We start from the raw sequence: 6,714 nt of genomic DNA, 5'->3' as shown, positions 1-6,714 counted from the left end.
CGTGTGTACGACTACGGTGTTGACGACCACTCTCTCTTGCGAGAGCAACCAGGCAAGCCCCCCCTTTGATCACCAGATATCGCCTACTCTTTTCTCTATACTGCTTGCATTAGAGTAGTGTAGCATGTTACTGCTTTCCGTTATTCCTACCCTGATGCATAGCCTGTCCTTGCTACTACTATTGTTACCATTACCTGCTATCCTACTGCTTAGTATAGGATGCTAGTGTTCCATCAGTGGCCCTACACTCTTGTCCGTCTGCCATGCTATACTACTGGGCCGTGATCACTTCGGGAGGTGATCACAGGCATATACGATATACTTTACACAGTTACATTACCTGTGATACTGTTCGGAGATGGGGGCTGAAGGGGCAGGTGGCTCCATCCCGGTAGAGGTGGGCCTGGGTTCCCGACGGCCCCCGACTGTTACTTTGAGGTGGAGCGACAGGGCAGGTTCAGACCACCTAGGAGAGAGGTGGGCCTGGCCCTGGTCGGCGTTCGCGGATACTTAACACGTTTAACGAGATCTTGGTATTTGATCTGAGTCTGGCCATTTGGTCTATACGCACTAACCATCTACGTGGGAGTAGTTATGGGTATCCCGGCGTCGTGGTATCAGCCGAAGCCTTCGTGACGTCAGCAACGGAGCGGCGCGCGCCGGATTGGACTGGAACGCCACTAGGCTAGGTCTGCTTCCGGCCGCCCACGCAACGTGCAGGTGTGCTAAGGGCGATGGGCCCAGACCCCTGGGCGCTTAGGTTTAGACCGGCGTGCTGACCTCTCTGTTGGTCTAGGTGGGGCTGCGACGTGTTGATCTTCCGAGGCCGGGCATGACCCAGGAAAGTGTGTCCGGCCAAATGGGATCAAGCGTGTTGGGGTATGTGGTGCACCCCTGCAGGGAAGTTAATCTTTTCGAATAGCCGTGATCTTCGGTAACAGGACGACTTGGAGTTGTACCTTGACCTTATGACAACTAGAACCAGATACTTAATAAAACACACCCTTCCAAGTGCCAGATACAACCGATGGTCGCTCTCTCACAGGGCGACGAGGGGAGGATCATCGGTTAGGATTATGCTATGCGATGCTACTTGGAGGACTTCAGTCTAATCTCTTCTACATGCTGCAAGACGGAGGCTGCCAGAAGCGTAGTCTTCGAGAGGACTAGCTATCCCCCCTTATTCCGGCTTTCTGCAGTTCAGTCCACATATGATACCCTTATCCCATTTGATACCAATGCATACATATGTAGTATAGCTCCTTGCTTGCGAGTACTTTGGATGAGTACTCACGGTTGCTTTCTCCCTCTTTTCCCCCTATTCCTTCTACCTGGTTGTCGCAACCAGATGTTGGAGCCCAGGATCCAGACGCCACCGTCGACGATGACTCCTACTACACTGGAGGTGCCTACTACTACATGCAGCCCGCTGACGACGAGCAGGAGTAGTTTAGGAGGATCCCAGGCAGGAGGCCTGCGCCTCTTTCGATCTGTATCCCAGTTTGTGCTAGCCTTCTTAAGGCAAACTTGTTTAACTTATGTCTGTACTCAGATATTGATGCTTCCGCTGACTCGTCTATGATCGAGCTCTTGTATTCGAGCCTCCGAGGCCCCTGGCTTGTAATATGATGCTTGTATGACTTATTTTTATTTGTAGAGTTGTGTTGTGATATCTTCCCGTGAGTCCCTGATCTTGATCGTACATGTTTGCGTGTATGATTAGTGTACGATTAAATCGGGGGCGTCACATGAGAGAATGTTTATTTTATTCTGTAACTTTCTTTTACAACTACAAAATTTAGAAATTTGAGTGATTGGCATAAAATACAACTAAAAATTCATTTTCTCTTATCAAATGTGCAATATTCAATATACAAAAACAAGTGATAGTACCACTGATTTAAAAAATACAATGTTCTATATTTAAGAATACTGTGGGATCTGTAGTGGTGAAAAAAACAATGTGGAGTCTATTTACCAGCGGAATATGATGTGATCTCATTGAATTATATCGAATGTATATTGTGTATTACTATATATATTTGACCGCTTTTGTGAGAAAGTTTTCTTGAGTTAACCATATCAGAACACCAGCTAGGCATACCAGTTCAAAATTATTAATGTTTAGTATTAATTATAAATCAAAAAAAAATGTAAGAAAAAAAACTAACTAGATTATTTTAAGACTTGACAGACAAGACAGAAGTTAATATGTAACGACACATCACTTCAAGCTATCAAATGTTAGCTTTCACAATTCTAATACTATAAAAAGTACAAATGTGAACTTAATTAGCCTCAGTATTTCAAAATATAACTAAAATATGGGTGTAGACCTGTCAAAATAAACATGGAACAAGATAAGTCTCCCATGAGAATAGAAATTTGTGTCCAGGAGTTTACATTAGAAATCTGAGCAAAAATAGCAAGAAATGTTTTGATATATTATATTTAAATACATAGTAAAATTGCAATTTAGTATTTGCATTATGGAAAGTAACCGTTGATAACATCATCATAATTTCATACATTATGCAAAAAATGTATATAGCTAATATTATATTGTTGAAGATTATATTTCAAAAGTTATGTAATGATTATACTTCAAATGCATGCGACCTTTTCATATCATCATCTTTTGTAATTACTAAATAGTTGTAATTTTAGTTTGTCTGTATGTTTGTACTTCTTTTATAGGAGACAAGCCATTAGACAAAAACTATTGTAGATTCCCATACCGTAGAAAGCTGTATTGCATGCTAGCCCGTGCGAATGCACGGGTTGGCGACTAGTACCTATTTAATTCTTGGGTTCTTATTATTTATGCCACTAGTTTGTGTATCAATACTTAGTTTTGCCATTAGAAGTTACAACTACTCAAAAATGCCATCGATCCATGAGATGCCTGCTCAAAATGCAATTAGATATCTCAAAAATGCCATCGTTAAGTTAGATGTTTGCTCAAAAATACCATTAGACATTGTGATTTTCACATCAAACCCGTTGACCAAGTCACCTGACAAAAATAAGCCGATTCTCGCAATGATAAGTGTGGCCCCGCTTGTTAGGAGTAACCAAGCGAACAATTTTACAGGAAAATAAGAACGTTGTTGGGATCAAGTAGGCCCCACACTTTATTTTACTTTAGTGAGGTAGAGGGAGAGCTGGCATGTTGGCCCATCGGTATTTATGTCATTATAACATGGCAAAAGAGATTTGAGTCACAATAATGGTGTCCAGCACAACACACCCGTCAAATAAAACTAAGAACCCTGGAATTCTTTGACAAAACTAAGCCCCCTGAATTTTTTTGACAACTAAACTACTGGCTATATGATGTTGGCCATATATATTGTACGTATATAATGTGAAGAAACGAGTGGTAGTCATAGTACTGTACCAACTAAAAGATGAACTGTAAGAAATACTAGTATGTACGTACTAAAGAGTTAAAGTAACGAGAATAAACATAACACAGTTCTGCTGGGGATTTAGCACAACACACCACTCAAATAAAACTAAGCACACCAGAAATTAAACTAAGCAACTAATCCGGTAGACACTGCATTAGAACCACCATGAGCAACGACACTGCCACCTTACTCGGAGTCCTCGTCCACGTCCTCAACTTCATCCTTGTCCCTCTTCCTCTTGGGTGATACTTCTTTGCTTGAACCGCACTCTTGGCTCTTGCTCTTCATCCAACCCTTGTAGATATTGAAACAAAGGTAGCCATCCATTGCAGCATAATGGATGTGGTCCATATCTAGTACATTTCACTGCCATGCAGGATGAAACATGTGCGGAGGTTTCTTCAGTTTACCGTACGAAGGATGAACCATGGCTCCTGCCAGGGTCAGCATTGAAGGCTGATCACGGGAGGGCACGAGCCCTTCCTTCTGGAGGTCGAAGGGGTTTCCTACAACAAGGCCTATCCCACCCAGGATTTCCTTGTCATTCCTAAAGTCTACAGTAATGAATTTGACTTGGCCGCCCTTGAGGAACTTCTTAAATTCCTCGCACTCAACGTCGGCATGGCATATGTGGTAGACCAAGCATAAGTCATGCACGCAAACCTGGATCACGGCGGGCTTCTTCTTCTCTGCCTCCTTTAGATTCTTCTCGCTTCCCAGGATTGTGGTGTACTCAACATCTAGCCCAGTGACCCACTCATCATTTGAGTTGTCGAACATGCGTTTGAAGCGAGCAAGGCATTCTTTCACCGTTGCGGAAGAACAGGTGTAGATGACGTCGAACTCATCACCGGGTGATGGTTCTAACCTTGTACTCATCGCCGATCTTGGAGATTTGGGACGCCATGGATTTGGGAGGAAGGTTAGGATTAGTGGAACTACCGTAATGTGAAAGGATGGGACGACTAGGAGCGGTTTATCAAGTGTAAAAATGTTGAGTGTGGGGGGCATGCGAACGTCAGGGTAGTGGCTTGCCTGGTGGATAAATGGATTCATGCACAGTACTATGGGGGCCCAATTAGATGTCATGTCTAATTGACGCCCAATTAAATGGCTTTTGATGTCATGTCAAGCGTCGGGAAAATTATAGGTGATACGAAGCTTTCCATTCTCCCATGATACGGGCTGCTGGCAGCCCTTGGATCTAAGATTGAACGGTTGCATGGCATGATTCTAGACCTATGGGTGAATATCCTATCCTGGAGGGTTATTCTGCAAATTTTCAGCAACTTAGCATGCGACCATTTGATCTCAGATTCAAGGGCTACCAGCAGCCCGTATCATGGTCGCGCCTACCACGACCGTCGCCTCGCTCGCGCAGTCGCGCCCTTGGAGATTTAACATGGTGTGTTAGGCTATCTAATGTTGGCATGTCATACATAGTCATCACTTAGTCACTCATACAACAAGGTCAGCTATAAGGTTGGCTATAAGAGTATTTTTTTGTTTACTTCTCTCTATCTCTTTCTTCGTAGTATTTATTGCATTTGCCAAGGAGTGACCTCTTTCAATGAAATGGTGCTTAGATGAGGTGCTATGGGCATTAAATGGCTTAGCAACTCAAGTCCCCAATGCATAGGTGCTTAGTTTTTTGTTGCTATGTTTTCTTCATCTAGGTACACATGCTTAGCACCGTTTCTTCCTGGGGTCACCAAACTAGTCTCTCTCTTCTTAATTAACTTGCCACATTAGACTTTATGCTTATGTGGCAGGCTTAGCACCTGTAGGATCAAGTACAAATAGTGGGCTATAAGCCCGCTTTACATGGCATTTTTGCATGTGGGGGAAAGAGGCAAGGAAAAAGTGGAGGAGTGGGCTCTCAAGCAAGAGCCAGCCTCTACATGGTGGAGCATCGGGAGAGGCACCTGTATGGAGGTGATCAGGAATCGGGAGACTCATGTCGGTCGTAGCGCCGCAGTTAAAATGATAATGGCAAGTCAAATCACCGGACCCCACCTATCCAACAGTAACTCGCTGTAAAATCACACAGCCCTACGTTTGCAGCAGCCTACTCCCTGATCTTCTCGCGTCTCTGTCGAACCGACTAGGCGGAACTACCCCGCCTACCGCGCGGGAAAAGCCCCGCCCTCGACTTTTAAATAGTACGGTATACTAATTTTGTATCCATGGATTGCGCCATGGAGCAAAGCCTCAAGAAAATGGTGGTACACATTTACGGAGTACAGTATACAGCACGCCCGTCGTGTTCGCGTCGCACCCCAGACGGTCGGTCGGTCTGGCACGCCGCTCTCCGAATGGAACGCGTGTCATATTGCGTTTGCATACACATGTGGGACCGCAATTGAGAACCGACCATAGGCACACTCCCCGGCCCCGCAAGTCGGGTGAGTTAATAGAAGAGAGAGAGACGGGCGATAGTACTAGAGAAGTGTTGTACATACGTTGGTGGAGGCCTCGGCGTTGGTGCCTGGACGATCCCTACATGACACAGAAGATCAGTTCGTCCATGCATGTGACCACACTCCAGCAGACACGCCTGGATTGGCTATCGTCTACATATCGTGCAGGCTGTGTTGTATAGGGTTGTAGTTCTGGTGAGAAATCTAAAAAAAGGTTTCTTGTCATCTCGCAAAATTAGGTGTCATGTGCTTCGGATCACTACGAGGGTTAAACAGCGACAACTGAGTTCCTCCAATGCGCTAGTCATGGGGGCCACATGCATGAAGACTACTCGGCTTCCATCTATGTCAAGCCGGCTATGTTAATTAGGGCATCTATCAATGGACCCCTTTTCTACGAGTTTATCTTTAATTTGAGCTTTGATCCTCATCTAGTTTTTCCGTCGGGATTCATGTTGTCTCCTTTGGGCAGTGAGGTTATGGTTTCTTGTCATGTTATAATCTGGTGCTTCGGATCAAAATGAGGACAACTACGCCTCCGGGGCACGTACATGAAGACAGTCATTGACGAGGTCAAGCCGGCTGCAGTAGACAAAAGAAAACTAGTAGTACTCCACTATATATAGGCAGGAGCCTCCGTGCTTGCTTGCTAGTGTTGCTCTCTTCACATTGTCTCATCCTCTCCAGATCTAAACACGACAGCGGTGGCCTCTCTCTCTCTCTCTCTGCTCACCGCTGGTCACAGATCCAGCCGGATCCTCTCCGCCGGGGAAGGTGAGAATGTGCAACGTTCACGCGGCCGTCCTCGGCGACGGCTCTTGCCCACTGCCGGCGCGTCCCGATCAACGTGCCTTGTCGTTCTCTCCCAAGCACCGCTAGCT

The sequence above is a fragment of the Triticum urartu genome, chromosome 7A, assembly GCF_056163025.1.
Source record: "Triticum urartu cultivar PI428250 chromosome 7A, HENAU_Tu73, whole genome shotgun sequence".
Lineage (NCBI taxonomy): Eukaryota > Viridiplantae > Streptophyta > Magnoliopsida > Poales > Poaceae > Triticum > Triticum urartu.
Note: the sequence above shows the minus strand (reverse complement) of the source record.